At 36.1% G+C, this 17318-nt stretch overlaps 1 protein-coding gene across 8 annotated transcripts in view; it reads left to right on the forward strand.

Moving 5' to 3' along the window:
* CREB5 (cAMP responsive element binding protein 5) overlaps nucleotides 1-17318 on the forward strand; it is a 268675-nt gene that overhangs the window by 16489 nt on the left and 234868 nt on the right. For all 8 annotated transcript variants that reach the window (XM_087918368.1, XM_087918363.1, XM_087918367.1 and 5 more), the window contains exon 2: nucleotides 5779-5832. The gene's annotated coding sequence lies outside the window, so the exon portion shown is untranslated. The remainder of the gene's footprint in view (nucleotides 1-5778; nucleotides 5833-17318) is intronic.

The following is a 17318-nucleotide window of genomic DNA, read 5'->3' on the forward strand; positions in this document are numbered from 1 at the left end:
ATATAGTGAAGAAAATTGTATGAACTATACATTCTTAAAACACATTTTGGCAACATGGGTTTTTATGTGTCAGCTTTTCTAATCCTAGTATAAAATATAGTTGATTCAGACTGTTTGTTTGCAGATCTATTTGCTGTTTTCTCTTTAGGCAGGTACAACAGTTCATGGAAAACAAGGAGGGAGTTAATTTGACCTGTTCCTTAGGAATAGAACATTGGCAATATTTATTTTATTCCAATTAGAGCAGATGACAAATTCACCTGTTGCCGACCCTAATGTTCTTTTTAAGAGATGATTCAACATGTGCAGAGCAAGACTTTTTATTAGTATATTGTCTATTTCTCAGAAAATGAACTTCCCTGCTCAGACAAAAAGTACACATGTTGGGATGTTACCATTTAGGTTTAAGTAACCTGGTCACAATGACATTTTTATTATCAGTGTGTTACTCATTTACAAAAATGGGATTGCATTTTTTTGTCTAAATGTGGGCCTTTATAAGTCCATGGCTTTGATTCTTGACAAAAGTTTGGGACTGACAAAGGTCTGAGACCAACTTCTTGAGGTAAGCTTATAATATATATTATAAATAAAAAATTGTTAACAGAATTATAAATGTAAGAAATAAGGCAAAAGGATAGTGTTGTTTAAATCTAAGATTTTTATTTCATAAATGCTTATATGCAAATGAAACTAATCCAATTCCATAAACAACTTTTCCTAACAGTTTCCCCCCCAATCTACAACTCACTTTTGCCTGGATTGAGATGCTTTACTGCATCCCTTTGTGGAGGGGAATGCATCAAAGCTTAAAGTGGGGTTGATGTGCTTCTCAAACACCAGATTTTAAACCAGTATCAGGGTTTCTTTTTCTTTTTCAAATTTTTATGCTTCTAGCTTCAGGGATAATTGAATTGTATCTGGAATTATTGGCTAGTTTCAATATTTATTTGCTGAACTGTCACAAATAATACCTTTGCTTGGAGACTTTTTGTGCATTATTTTAGATTCTTGACCTTAGAGAATCATCAGAAGTTGATGAGATGACCAACTTCCTTCAATACAGGATTCAGATCAAAGTATCTTTAACAAATGCTTATTCAGAATCTGCTCAAACATATCTAAATAAGTCAGCCTTGTGAACTGCTCCCTTTCTTACCATTTTCAACAAGAATCTCATTTCTTTCAACTTAAAAACCATCATTCGATAGTCTTAACCTGGGGAAAAGAAAAGATTCTTGCTTTGTCCTTTCTTAGTCATTTTTCCTGAAGGCATTATACCTAATTCCTGATTTCTTTAATGTTTTCCCACAGGTTTGTCTAAAATGTCTTAAAATGTGAAGTTGAAAATTGAACATAATACTCAACATAGTATCTGGAAATACGAAATATTATTTCCTATATGTAAAATATACTTTTGTTGATGTAACTTACTGCTGCATGGCATTTTTTCTACAATTGTGTTGCGCTGTAAACTAAAATTCACCTGTGATCAATTGCACTTCTAAGTTTTTTTTTTCTCAATAACTATTATATGAAAGCCCCCCCCCATCCCTCTACCCAATTCCATAACTGTGGATTTCATTTTTGTTTCTTAAAGTGAAGGATTTGGCATTTGTCTGTTAAGGTTCATTCTATTATTGGTAGCCCACATTTCTACCCAATTGGTGGATAGAAAATTTTATTTCTATTTTCTAGTGTAATAGCCAATATATATTAATCTATATATCAGCTATTAACATTTATTGTACCTCTTTCACTATGTTATCAATAAAAATATTGAAGAATACTGAATCCAGCATTAAATCCTATGGATGTCAACCCAGCTTCATGAATACAATTTTATTCAGCCCATTTATTATTAGATTTTAAAACAGTATGTACTTAGGTAATATAATTCAAACTAAATAGTATCAATTGCATTGTAACAATCTAGTAAATGTTCAGTCTCCTCCCTCTCTCCCTTCCACTCCCCCCTCTCTTTTCTGATATTTCTTCACTTCACCCAATTTTTCAAACATAATGAATAGAGATTCAGCCAGATCATTACACGTTTCTTTAGTTCACCAAAGCATTCTCTCTACACAGTACTTCCAAACTGGAAGATTTCTCCTGTTGCAGGTAACTAATTGTTAAAAAGTATTATGAATTGAGAGATGCCTTGTTCTTACAGTTATAACTAAGGCGGTTATGATTGCCAAATTCATAGTTTAAAGTTAGGCCAGTTTCATGACATTGCAATATTTCACAGAATAGAGACCCTATAAAAGACAAAAACAATATTTTTAAGATGTTCTTTTTAAAGATGCTGATTTTTGTAAAAATTTGAAAAAAATAGTTTCAAAGACACCAGTTATTTCATTGGAATCCTTGTATTGCTGTTCAGTTCACTAATTCCACAAGTTTATAAAGTGACTTGCATGAATGCTATGTCATTTTTGGCCCCAGGAATTTGATTTCTTCATTCTCCTGTTTTGACAATTGGCACATGTACATGAAAAAGATGAATTTCCTGAAAGATATGGATGGGGGTTATTGTAAAAGTTAAAAGAGCTAGGAATATTTTTACAAAAATAAATCCTTTAAAAAAGGCATCAGTTATTCATAGAATAACTATGTAATTTTTTTTGTTTTATTTTTGAATAATGTTGTCTGGCTCTAATTTTTATGGCAGAAATAGGCAAATATGCTGCTAGGTATGTGTACCTATTAGCTACACATATATAATGCTAACACATCCTTGACTAATACTAATTGGAATTGGTATTGTTCTGGCTTAAAATAAAGCTTATTTTGTTAAGTAACTGAGGCATTATAATTGGCTTGTTTATCTATTTACTATAGTTTGTTTTAAATCATGTATAGCAATATACACAAAAAAATGAGTAGAATGATAACTCATGTAAGTCCAAGGATTTGCTCAGCTTCAGAAATTCTTATCCATGGCATGGTACAGTTTCACTTACTATTATATCCAGAATATACAGCCTAGTAATCCAAACTCTGTTCTCCACCACAGATATTAAATGGTGGTCCCCTTGAGATGAGCAATTGTAAGGCACTTTCTTGGTCTTTGGATTGTCAAGCAATTCTAAGGGGAAAGTCTTTGATCCACTTCAGAAGTAATTCTAGCCCTTCTTGAGAACACCACATTAGTTTATTTAGATTGTCAGTCAATCGTTTTTGGTATTTCAGTGAACTTATTTGAAAGTAGAACAAATTTTTACTTCCTTTTCACCCTCCCTGGTCAATCTATTCTTGATGGCAGGGATTCCTATATCCTCCTACCTTCAAAATAATTTCCTTCACTTCCATTTCAGAGCTATGGTTCCACCATTTGAAGTAGGGACTCTCTGTTGGAGGCTCTTAGTTCATCACCATCCATAACTTATTTGCATATTTCATCAACTAGCTAGACAAATACTTGCAGTATTTTACATACTAAAAATGTGGGTGACTGAGCAATCTATTTCATTCTCTTTGATGTAAAGAACATGTTGATATAAGGGGATTCTTATTATTCCTGGGTCACCAGTAGTTAGGACACTGAGTAAATGCCATCTTTTACATTCTCAAATTGATTAGTTGGAAGTACTGAGTGATTCATGTTCTCAGCATGCCGAAGATAGAGAAATGAAAGCACTTGCTGGTTGGTTTTGAACTGGTTTCTGAAGAACAATGGAATAGAAAGAGCATCCCATAGAAATGTTTTTAAAGTTGTATTTTAAGGCATTGCATATATTTACAAATGTATTTGCTCCACTATTCTAATTTTAGTGTGGCCTATATTAGGCCATATTCAGGCATTATGTTATGGGTTAAAACTCACCATGTGAGTAGCAAGTATGAACCTAATCTCTCTGAAGTTCTGTTAGTGATATTTAATCTCAAAAATATCACAATGTTCACATGAGAAGCAAATTCTTTTGGCAAAAGCTTCCAACCAAACTATACCTAGGTAGTATGATCACTGAATTATTTATACTGATTTTTTTTCTAGTATACTGAAAACTGGAAGATATGTTCCACTGTTTGTAGTTTATTGCTTAAATGTTTTTACAGAATACTTTTGATTTTAAGATGAGCTTTTAATTTTACTTTTAAGTCACTATACACAATCTTACTCTTATTCTGCTCTTACAGTAATATACTTAAACCAATTGTTTGACAGATATATGTTATTTTTTTTATTAAAACATTTTTGTCTAAAACTTTCAGTGGGTTATTGATAATAAGATCAATAAGATCTATTACTATTTATTTCTTTTTATGTGATGAAGGTTTCAGTAAAGGAGAAATATTAAATATTTCTTTCAAAAGCACTATTTATTTATTTATTTGAATTTATAATTACCCAGCTGTACTACTGAAATTAGTATTGAATTATTAGCTACCCAACTCCAATCAAGTCTGGATAATATACAAAACTACATAAAGTTTTAAAGCAGAAACATCAAATCAGATGGACAACTAGACTAATATTATAAGCAGAAAAAGAAAAAAGAAAAAGAGGGGCAAACATGTCCAGAAGTAATGAAATACAAGTACATTCCCTATAATGTAATATACATGATGTACCTATATAATTACCTACTTATATAGATGATAAAACAGAAATTTTTGAAGAAGTTATATACTATTCCTAATTCACACGTTTACTGTTCCAGAAACTGTATTTAAACAAATTAGTGTACTGTCAGAACTATTCCAGTATTATTAAAATGTAAGTTAGGAACAAGGAGAGAAAGTAAAGATTGGGATGCCAGGAAACAAGATATTGTAATGGTGTGTGAGAATATTTGGAGACTGGAGAAGGAGGAGGAAGAGGAGGTGGAGGAAGAGGAGAAGGAGGTAGAGAAGGATGAACTACAGATTAAACATACGAAGAGAATGAGGAGACAGAATTATACAGCAGTAGGAAAAGGAAGGAAAGGAGGAGGGGGAGTGAGAAGAACAGACTAATTGGAACAAGAGAAAAATGAGGAGACAGATGCTTTTTCAAAAGGCAACTGGACTTTCTTGTTTTTCTTCAAAGACCTTTCACTTCTCATCAGGAAGCTTCTCCAGCTCTGACTTGATGGTGGGAAATGGAAGGATTTGTATTCATTGCAGATAGCTGATTATTTGCATTTTTTAGAGAGTCATTGGTCCACTTGGGGGTTTGTCTGTATTCTTAGGGTCACCTGAATAGCACAAGTAGGTGAGGAGCCTTCTTGAAACCGCTAAAAGGATTGTGTTGTGGAGCTGTGTTTTCTGCAGAATGTTTTCTGCAGGAACAACAGAATCCTTCCAGTCTAAAAATGCATCTCTATTCCTTCATCTTTATAGGCCATGAATGGAGATGTACTATTATCACTTCAGGCATGTATATTATGTTCTTTGTTCAGCAAACTTTCTTTGTAAAATATAATTTTATTGAAAGCTTTAAAATCAAAAATAAAAATTAATAGTAAGTAAAATAGCATACCGGAATAAAAGAAAAAAAAGAATAAAAAAAGAACAAAAAGAAAAAAATAGAGTAGAAGAAAAATAGAAACGAAAGTATAAAGTATCAAAGTATAAAGAAGTAGCCTATTTAAAGCAGTTATAAATGTAGATTCACTTTTTTCTATTTTCTTTTTTCTATAAAGTTACATTGTGACTTTCTTTTTATAATTTATATTCACTAATCATCAAAACCATAGATCATACATTCATTTTTTCTGTTTGATGAAAAAAGTCCACAAGAGATTTCCAATCAACAATAAATGTAGATATTGTATTTTGTCTATCATACAGGTCAATTTGGCCATATCAGCAAGTTCTATCACCTTCACCAACCATCCCTTCATTGTAAGTACTGCTGAATTTTTCTTCTTTAAATGTATAGCAATCTTGATGGTATTATTAGCTATAGAAACAAAATTCATGACTTTTAAAAAATTGTTCATCAGTCCCAAGAGGACTGGTTTCAGTTGAATATTAATCTTTATTAATTTATAAATTAGTATATGCATTTGAACCCCAATTCTTCTAGCTTTTTTTTGCACAAACATGAAACATCATTATAGTATCCTTCTTGTTTTTCTATTTCCAACGTAAATTTGAAATACCTGTATACATTCTTGTCATGTATCAACAGTACATAATTATATAAAAATTATCTTTAAGACTACAGCATCAAGTAAATTTCAGTTCCTTCAATCCCATATTTTTTCCATTGTTGCATCTGTATTATTCATTCTTTCACTTGTCTTCTGCTTCAATAAAATTTTATACATATAGCAATTATATGTTCACCATTTGTACCCAATTCCTCTTCAAAGTCAGTCTTCGACTCAACACCATAAATTCTTTTGTCTATTTTGAATGTGATAACCTATAAAAGAGGATATTTGTAGCTAAAGGTTGAAATTAGGATTCCTCTGAGCTTGCTTGGTTTCTTGCAGATGTTTTATTACCCAAACTAGGTAACATCATCACTGCTGTCAGTGGTGATTACACTGATGATGTTACCTAGTTTGGGTACTGAAAGATCTGCTAGAAAGCAAGAAAGCTGAGAGATCACCAAGAAATCCTCATAATCTGACAATCATAAATAGGAAAAGCATTGACAAGCATGTCCCTTTGCCATCAGCTGCTATTTTTCTTTTTCTTTTGTATTTCTCTTGGTAGAATTATAGTAGCTCATGCCACGTTAGCCATGTCTGTTCATCTATTATTTCTCATTTAGAAAATTTGATATTTTTTTCCATTCTGTCCCAAAAAGTTGTCAATTTATTTATTAAATGACTCAAACAACTTTTTACCTAATTGCTTAAAGAACCCTGATGTAATTCTTCTTTCTGCAGTTGACACTAACAAACTTATCTTCCCTTGTCTTATTTTTGCTGCTTTTTAAATAATTGCCATTCAACTATTATAATTCAAAAGTGAAAGTGTCTCAGTTATAAGAAGGAAAGCCAAAAAGCAAGCTTTCCTCCCTCTGCCGTTCCCCCTCCCTGTTATTTTCGTATCAAATGATGCTCTGTGGTTACATTCCAATCACAATCTGACTTATATTACCTTTATATTTAGATTAAAAATTCATCAATTGTCTAAACTTTTTAAAGTTAAACAGATAATATTCTGTTCGTCAGGTCAGGTTCAAGTGTTAATTTAATTGCAATATTTCAAAAGCACTATCACCGAAATTTACTGTCCCCTTTATCCATTTTAAACTTTCTTATATCTTATTCCTGTTAAGCTTTTAGGCTTTTTAAAAGCATTTTTCCCCTTCTTTAATCCAAAAAGAACGTTGACTCACCAAGTAAATTTCTTTTATCCACCGCTTGGAACGTCTCTTTTTTTAAAATGTTGATTGCATCTGGTAATGATTAAGAAAGTGAGGCTTTTGAAAATCTCTTATCTAAGTAGCTTGCATTACAGCTGTGAACTTGATTGAAATCCCTCTACCCTCCGCCCCTCAGCTCATGAATCGACCACAAATATCTCAGTTCTTGCAGTCTCTTTACAAGGATCAGCTGTCCAGAGTGCCGGTGGATAATGTCACAATCTTTGTCTAGAAGACTGTACTTACCAGAATTTACTGGTTGGCTGGCAATCTCCACTGCAACTGTTCCCACTCCTTTAGGGACATCTAGTCTTCCATAGAACCTCATTCAGAACTCCATCCAATAGTTTCTCAAGCCATTCATTCCATAAGAATTTACATGTAGGAGTATTTGGCACATCCCTATGTACCAAATATTTTATGTTGCTGTTGTATTATTTTATTACCTTTCCAGTATATCACTGCTTGAGGCATTTCATGTTAAGGAACTACATGAACAATATATTAGCTCTATTGTTCCTAATATATATGGTTTAAATCTTCAGGATAAGTTAGATATTATTTCCATTATTAATTTAAATAAATTTAGATTTTGTTATATTATTTTATTAAATTTGGGTTATTTTATAGATCTAAATAAATTGTTCTGAATTGGTCTTTATTTTTCTGCTAGAAAAAATTTCAATAATACAAAATAATAATTCTTAAGTTACATAAAAACTATATTTCAGATTAGAAGGATGTGATATGGGGTATTTTGACAATCAGAGCAAAAGAAGTTCTATACCATTGGAAAACATTGAGAGGTTATAGATTAATTGCTTATTGCAACTGGTAATATACTGCTATTGGATAATTTATTTAAAAAATTATATTTCCTGAATTATTCTCCTGACTATTGGAAGAAAACGTTGTTAGTCTTTGTGTATTGCATATTATGTCAATTTTTCCTGCATTAAAAAAAACACTGAAAAATGTAACTTGCAGAAATGTGTAAAAGTTTGGCGACTTGTGAATAAGTCTATTTTTATAAATTGTATAGGTCAAAGAGACAGAGGATTTATCTGCTGTGTATGAAAATTGACTGGAAAGGAAGCTGGCTTTAGAAGTTCCTTTTCCAATTTCAGCCCTTTTTTCTGCTTTGACCACAGTGATGGTCTGAGATTCTGTCCTTACCATTTTTATCACAGTTGTGATTACTGGACTCTCCAGTTTGATTGCCTTCCTCCAGACCATTATAATACTAAAACCACAACAAAATCCACAACAAAAAGTTTTAGCCATTGTTCCTACTAGAAAGTTACAAAATTCTTATTAACTTCAGCAAGAGAGAAAGAGAGACAGACAGAGGCACAATGAGAGAATAAGGTGTTAATCAAGCTTCTTGATGACACTAAATTGGTCAAAGTAGTAAATATCTCCAAAGGAATCTCTGAACTTAAGGGAGTGTGCAATTCAAATGATAGAGGTCGTTCAATATGAGCAAGGGATATACATGGGTGACAAAAATCCTAATTACACATACAAACTAATGTAATCAACTAGCAATGACTATCAACTAGCATAAATATTTCATGATAAATATTGACATACTGTATATCCACTACAGAAAAGTCAAGCAGCACATTAGAAATAACAAGGAATATATTGGAAGTATTGAAAATAGAGCTTCCAATATATCAATATGTGATTTATACATCTGGAATGTTCTTTGCATTTCTGGTCCCTTCATTTCAAAAAGGATATAGCAGAGTGAAGATTTGAAGAAGGGTAGCTAAGATGATCAAGGGGTTACAAAGAGTGACAATTGGATCAGTTAGAACCTTTTAATTTAGAAAGGAAGGAGGTGAATAGGAATTGACATGACTGAAGTGTATAAAAGGGAAAAATGGACAAGGAAAAGCTATTTTCCTATAGCTATAAATACTAGAAGCAAAGGTAATCCAATGAAACTGAGGCTTGGGAAAATCAGGAAAGGAAAAAAGATATTCTTTTAACATAATTTAACTTTGAAATTCACTACCATGCATTATGGTGCTGGCTACTGGCCTGGCTGACTTAAAGAAAAAGGATTGGATCAATTTTTGGAAGTCATGGAAATATGATGCCTATTAGCCTTGATGACAGGGTAACTGCCTCTGAATGCCATCTGCTAGGATACTACTGGGCTTCTTTGTTCAGTTAGTTGGCCACTGTGCAAACAAATTGCTGGAATAGGGGCTCAATCTAATAGATGCTTGCTTACATTCTTAGAATTTTAAGATATTGTTATAAGTCTAACCCAAAGGAATGGTTCATATCTGCACTGGAACAAGATGGTAAAATGGCTTTCAGATTGTTCACTTTTTTCTTATGGCAAAATTTGGAAGCTCAGAGTTAAACAAGTAATGAACACATAGGATGAGGTTGTTTGTCTATGTTTGCTATTAGGCAAAGAACAGTAATGGATGGAGATGCTTTTGAATATTGCAATCGGACATCAAACTGTTATTTAGTATATTATTAAATGTATCTTTATCGGTTTGGTGGTAATGAAATGCCGATGAGAGTTTATGCCTGAAGTTATCAACTCCGAATCTGATTTATTCTGAAGTATTTAAGCAGAAAGGTGGAATGCAGTAGGCATTTTCTTCTCTGTCACAAACTATATTAGATTCAATCAAAAGATAGAAAAAGAATCATCTTTGATTTATCTGGGATAAATCTGTATAAAGTACTCTTACTTGGACCTTCGTGTCTTAGAAAGAATTCTTGAAATGATTCACCTGGAGTATCATGGAAAGGAAGATGTTCCTGCTATATGAGACAAAAATAATACCCTTTGAAGGAACACTATTTGGCTTTTTTCTAATGCTTTATATATAAAGGCATTGCATATAATGGCCCATGCAATTCAAGAGCTAAGAGAAATATATTCATCAAATAGCAAATGTTTTTGTGTGGCATAGTGGATTACAAAATAATCCTATAAATTCAAATATGGTACATTGACATTACAATGAACAGTCTCAATGATACTACTAAAAACTGCACTTACTATAAGTTTAATGTGCATACAAGCTCTTATGTATATACAGTGGCTTTGAATAGTACTAACAATGTGTGACAACTATTTTGTTTTGCTCCATCTAAACATTAACACATAGCCACAATGAATACTTGAAAGTGTAAGATATTTACAATCAGTAGCTGATTCCATCTATCCTTAGTAGAGTTTGCGCACATTTCAAATTGACCTCAGACTAGACAGAAAACATCTTCATGGTGCTAAGCTATGGTTTAAGAACAAACAAATACCCACTTATATCATGTCTCATGGCACTCAACTCTGCCTCAAACCTTTAATCTGTGGGTCTGAAAAAAAAATCATATGTGAACCTCAAAAGCTTTTATTACAGGAGGTTTTGAAGTTGTAAATATAGACCACGTCAAGGAGTTGAAATAATGCAACTGGGTATGTGATTGTGGAGAGAAAAATTCACTATGCTTGTGAATTTCACAGATTTTCTCCCCAGATAAAAGAAAATAAAAATACAAAGATAGAAGGAACTGAAAAGAGAATTTGATTATGAAAATACCCATGAATTGCATAATATTATTTTCCTAAACTGATCTTGATGGCATAATTCTAGAATTAAAATTATTCCCTGATAAATTGTTCAGTGTAGCCTGAAAGTCTGGTGTCATAGAAAATAACTGATTGCTTCAGTGCCACAAGATACAGTGACAATGACTCATCCAGATTTCTTTTGAAGAGGTGGTGGGGCAGTTTATCTCAATGGCTTGTAGTATTAAAGGATGTGAAAAAGGGCCTCTCTAGTCCCTTCAAACAAGTTCTGCTTGTAATCTCTTTGCCTGGCACCACAACTGAAATCTTTTTTTTTATTATTCCTTACAATTAGAGTTTAAAATAATCTGTTTAATTTAACATATCAGCTCAGTGAGGATTAAATCTCATTGAACTAATTAAATTCCAAACATAGATGTTATCTTTCCACCTGCAGGTGGAAAAATGTCTACATAGAGACAGTGATTTTTCAATAGATTAAGGCTGATGTGGCTCTTCACTCTGCTATGATTCTGTTTTTAAATGGTAGCTTCCAATGTTGGCTTAAAAATAGGTGGGAGAAAAGGTGTACTGTATGTAATTATGTGGCACTTTTTGTTTAGACCAGAGTGTGGACGCGAAGGATCGTGTTGTACAGCTGACAGTTCTGGGCATAGCCCCGGCAAATTCGTTCAATGAAATTCAGTTTTTCTAATTTTAGATTAAGCTACAGATTATATCTGTGAAATTATGCAGGTTTATGTCGGTTTTCTAAAATCTACCATGCCTGAATGTTACTAAAAGAAAATTAAAATTTCAGGTGCAATCTTAATACATATTCAAAATATAAATCCAAAATATTTAGTAAAGCTTGCAGGTGTGCATGCATAGGATCGTAGACAGGCATAATAGAAGCAGTGTTTTTGAAAGTAAACACTTCTGTTTCAAGATAGCAACAACACATTCATTTCAGTATACATTACATTTTTCATCCATAACTGTAAATCTGATTTACTTACTTATCAGATTTAAAATAAATCTGATTTTAAAATGTATATTTTTGAGCAATTTATTCTAGTTTGGATTTAGAAACTTCCTTCTACTCATGATTAATTCACAGAATGAAACTTTAAACTCTCTCAAAGGTGCAAACTCTGTGCTTTGCTCAAGATATTCCCAGGTGGCTGGTATAAATGTATGCAAGAGCCAAATTTATCATTGCAAAATACGTTTTGTTTGCCAAAATAAAACAAAACAAAACAAAGCCAACCATGTTTAAAGGAAACTTCACAGATGATATTTTCTGTGAACAGCTATGTGATCCAAGATGATTTTAATATTACCTGATTTATTACAGGTTTAGATAAAAAAATTGCTTAGTGTTTCAGAATTTCAGAATAACTTTGGTATTCCAAAATTAATACTCAGCCATATCTTTCTCTGGTATCTGTTTCTCCTTTCTTCTAAGACAAAGCACTAAATGATTTAAAGTACCAAAGCCTTGGGGGAAATTAAAATAGCTATGTGACCAAAAAAAAAAAAGTTTATTAAAACTTTAGATATCTTGGCACCTTTGCATGGGACACAGCCAGCACCTGGCATTTTTAAGCAATTGCTGGAATACCAGTACGTTGTACAGCTCATTAACGCTGATGCCACCTTTGGACTTGGGCCCAGCCATCTCCCAATTTTCCTGTTGGGACTAATCATGGGCAGCTGAAAACTACTCATCATTTTCCCATAAAGTCCTAGAACAAGGTTGCATAATTTGTCGCTTCTGTATATTTTCCACATTTCTGGTTTTAGTCCGATCCCTCTCCCCTTGCCTTCAATTTTTAGACAAAGGTGGTGAATATTAACAGTGCAATGGTGAAATATGGGGCATTACATTTTTAGACCAACTTAGTGCACTAAAGCTTTGTCGTTTCTATACCCCTACAATGTATTTCAAAAACACAGAGAGAAAGAAGCGCCAATCACAAATATATACCATAATTTAATCACTTTTTGTTTCTATCCAGGTGCAAAGAAAAGGTAAATTAAAAACTGGGTGGTTCCCAACGTATAAAATGTTGATTCAGTGGTAAATGTATAGTTTATACTATGAACTGGAGCACAATACTATAACCGCATGACATTATATTGAAAGATCTGTATCTGTTTCCAGTTGGATTCAAATGAACTATCAAAATCTAAACCAGTAAGGGCCTGACCTTACAATCTGAAAAATTGTGCCTATTATGAGTCTGTCTGCAAACACATACACACACACACACACAGAGAGAGAGAGAGAGAGAGAGAGAGAGACAGAGACAGAGAGACAGAGAAACCCACATTTCCGGGGAAATAAAGCTGCTTTAAGAGGCCTTCATAGCAGACATAAACCAGAAAGGCTTCTATATCTCTCTTAGGCTCTGGTGTTACACCTGGCCTCTCTTAAATCATGACTTTAAAATATTTCTAAATCATATGTATATTTTAAAGTGAAATAATTGTCATAACTTTAACATTTATTTATTGATTTATGTATTTTAAAAATATATTCACCTGTCTTAAATGTTCTATTTAAGTGAGAAATACAGGACCAAATTGAATAAATAAAAGAACAATTTGATGCTGTCTTAACATTGAAACAGCAGCAGCACTTATATACAGCTTTACAGTGCTTTATATGCTATTATCTGAAGCGGCAAAAGAGGACCCAGACAAGATTGCAAAAGAGGACCACAAATGGAGAAGGATGCGAAGAACACACTAATTGTTTAACTTTCTTGGCATCCACAACATTTATAGCAAAAACTGCAAAAAAAAATCCCTTAGGTCTACATGTATATGAAATTTTTTTCAGCATCAGGCTTTTTCTAATTTAAATTCTTAATTTTCAAGAACATCTGCCAGTGATAATATAGAATTAGCAAAGATGCACTTTTCAAATATTTAGTTATAAATGATGAGTCATGTGATCAGAAACTACCGTGATTGTAGATTTGAAGGGGCTGAGTTGAAGCTGATTGTTGGAATTAGGAAATAAATTAAGTAATTAAATCTGGGCTGATGAGTCTATTGATGGACAGGGATAAAAAGAAGCAGACAATTTACAAGGTTACTATACACAAAAGTTGTTCCGGACTAGCAGGCTCGAAAGCCTGCAACTCTGATTGGCCCGCGAATAGCAGATCGTGATTGGTCACCGCAGACTGATCCGATTGGCTAGTAAATGGGCTGCCGCGCTATATAAGGGGCTGCTGCGGCTGGGATTCTTCACTCAGATCTGAAGTCACTAATAAAGAGCTGTTGTTGTTATCTGAGTCTTGCCTCCGTTCTTGAACCATCCTCCCAGATCTAACACTGGCGACGAGGATGGGATGCGGAGGCAACGAAGTCTACAGGAATTGAGCTAGCTGAAGGAGCACGTGGCTGACAGAGCGCAACAACGGCAACATGGCCAGCAGTGCTATACCACCCACCCCATTCGATCCAGCTAGCGAGGACTGGGACTCATATATGGACAGGTTTCAAATGTTCCTACAGTCCAACAACCTTAAAGATGCCACGCCCAGCAAAAAATGAGCCGTTTTCCTAACGCATTGTGGACCTACCATTTTTAAGATGGCTAAAACATTAGCGAAACCAGCTGAAGTTAAAATGATGGATTGGGACACCCTTGCTCCCATCCTGCGCAACCATTACGCCCCAGCAGTGCCAACTCTCATTCGCAGATACGAGTTCTATCAGAGGGACCAGCTTGAAGGTGAGAGCGTTGGGGATTTCGTGGCAGACCTGAGGAACCTGGGCGGTTTATGTGGCTTCACCAATCTCGAAGAAGCCATGAGAGACCGAATCGTCCTTGGCCTTAGAGATCCAACTGTCCAGAGCAAGATCATGGCCAAGGGAGACATCTCACTTGCAGATTCCATACAGATGCCACCGCAGCTGAAGCCACTCGTAAATCAGCAGCACGAATGTGCTGAACCAGCGGAACCAACCGCCAACCCACCAACGATGCTGGGAAACCTTCGGACAAGTACACATCAACCACCCATCATGAAGATGTCGAGTCATCCTCAGACAACGAGGAGGGAGAAGTCCACAGACTCCGGTCAGAACGTGAGCAACGGGACCAGCGGGGTCATAAATCCAACTACCAATGCGCTGGATGCGGGGGAAACCATCCTCGATCCGAATGCAGATTCTTAGACGCCATGTGTCGTTTTTGCGAAAAACGAGGGCATATTGCGAAAGTATGCAGAAACAAAAGAAATTCCAGCCCCAGACGGAGAGGGAGCAGCCCGAAAAGGAACGATGGCAACCCCACCACACAGAGGGACCGCCCTAGCAACCAGTGGAACCAGTACAGCAGACCCCAAAGGTTTAATGGCATGCCCAGACGAGAAGAAGCTCACCAAACCATCACCATCGGCCACGCTTCATTGCTAGATGCTAAAAAAATCTGTGTAAAGGTCACCATCGAAAATAAACCTTGCATCATGGAAGTAGACTCTGGGTCCTCACTCTCCATGGTATCCTGGAAAACGCTCAAGCAACTGATTCCCAACATCCGACACCAAGACCTCAGCAGTCAGAGACTCATCCTGAAAGATTATCAAGGCAACCGGATTCCAGTCGCAGGTACCCGCCATTTCCAGGTCTCTTTCAAAGGACATAATGCAATCCTACCGCTCACCATTGTAGACAGAGACCGGCCAAGTCTATTGGGCCTTCAGTGGTTCACGCCATTATGAATCGGAATGGCTGGCATCCATCATACTGAAGACAATGACTGGGAGGCAGCCCTCGTCCACGATTTCCGAGAAGTGTTCAGCGAAAACTTAGGCAAGTACAAGGGGTCCCCTATTTCATTTAATCTTCGCCCCGACATCGCGCTCATTCGCCTAAAGCCACGCCGAGTTCCCTTTGCTCTCAAACCCAAAATTGATGGGCAACTGGACAAATTAATTGCACAAGGCGTGTTAGAGCCCATTGACCACGCCCGATGGGAGACACCAATTGTCACCCCCATAAAGCCTGACGGGTCCTTGAGAATCTGTGGTGACTACAAGGCCACCCTCAATCACGCACTGCAGCAGAGCGCCTCTCCGGTACCAGTTGTTCAGCACCTCCTACATTCACTTGAGGGTGGCAGAATATTCGCAAAATTAGATCTGGCCCAAGCGTATCAAGGCGACTGTTGCTGAGCCCCTTCATAGACTACTCAATAAAAGGGCCTCCTGGATTTGGGGACGTCGGGAGGAACACGCCTTCCAGCAAGTAAAAGACCTCCTTACCTCTAATGCAGTACTAATTCAGTATAACGAGACACTCCCCTTGACGGTCACTTGTGATGCCTCACCATTTGGCGTGGGGGCCATCCTGAGCCACGTCCTACCAAACGGCTCAGAGGCACCAATTGCATTTTTTTCAAGAACTCTATCAAAAACGGAAAGAAACTATAGCCGCTTAGATAAGGAAGCCCTTGCTATTGTCTCTGTGATTAAAAGGTTTCATGAATATGTATATGGGAGACCATTTTCCATTATCACGGATCATAAGCCATTACTTGGCATTCTGGCGGGCGACAAACCTACCCCACACATTCTCTCCCCCAGAATGACCCGATGGTCGGAATTCCTAGCTGCCTATGACTATCAACTAAAATATTGCCTGGGGAAATCTATTCCTCACGCTGATGCCTTGAGCCGCTCACCACTACCCGAGCCGCAGGAGGACCCAGCTCCCATGCTCCCAATACTACAAATCGAGACAATTCCCTCACCTCCACTAACGGCCCAGGACATCGCCTTTGAAACCAAAAGAGACTCATGTTTGGCACGAGTTCTTGGCTGGGTGGAGAGGGGATGGCCATAATACGAGCCCAAGGAAACCTTTAAACCATTCAAAAACAGACAGACAGAACTTTTCTCACAAAGAGGGTGCGTTTTATGGGGAGACCGAGTCGTCATACCAACTAAACTACAAAAAAAAAGTCCTGCAAATGCTACACGATGGACACCCGAGCATTGTGCGTATGAAAGCGCTGGCAAGAAGTTACGCCTGGTGGCCAGGTATGGACAAACAAATTGAAACCTGGGTCGCCTCTTGTAACAGATGCCAGGAAAACCACTCAGCCCCACCAAAAGCTCCACCAGCAGAATGGGAAACACCCAGGGTTCCCTGGTCACGCATTCATATTGACTTTGCGGGACCTACTAGAGGCCACACTTTCCTAATAACTGTAGATGCGTATTCTAACTGGCTCGAGGTCAATAAAATGAAAACAACCACTACAGAGGCAGTCATCAAGAAATTGAACAGACTCTTTGCCACACACGGCCTACCCGATGTCCTGGTTTCTGACAATGGGCCCCAATTTACTGCCTTAGCCTTTGAACAATACCTAGCTGAATGGGGCATCCGACACGTACTCACATCGCTGGCTCATCCAGCGGCGAATGGTAGGGC

Source organism: Pseudonaja textilis, chromosome Z, assembly GCF_049901715.1.
Source record: "Pseudonaja textilis isolate UNSWEBS1 chromosome Z, rPseTex1.2, whole genome shotgun sequence".
NCBI lineage: Eukaryota > Metazoa > Chordata > Lepidosauria > Squamata > Elapidae > Pseudonaja > Pseudonaja textilis.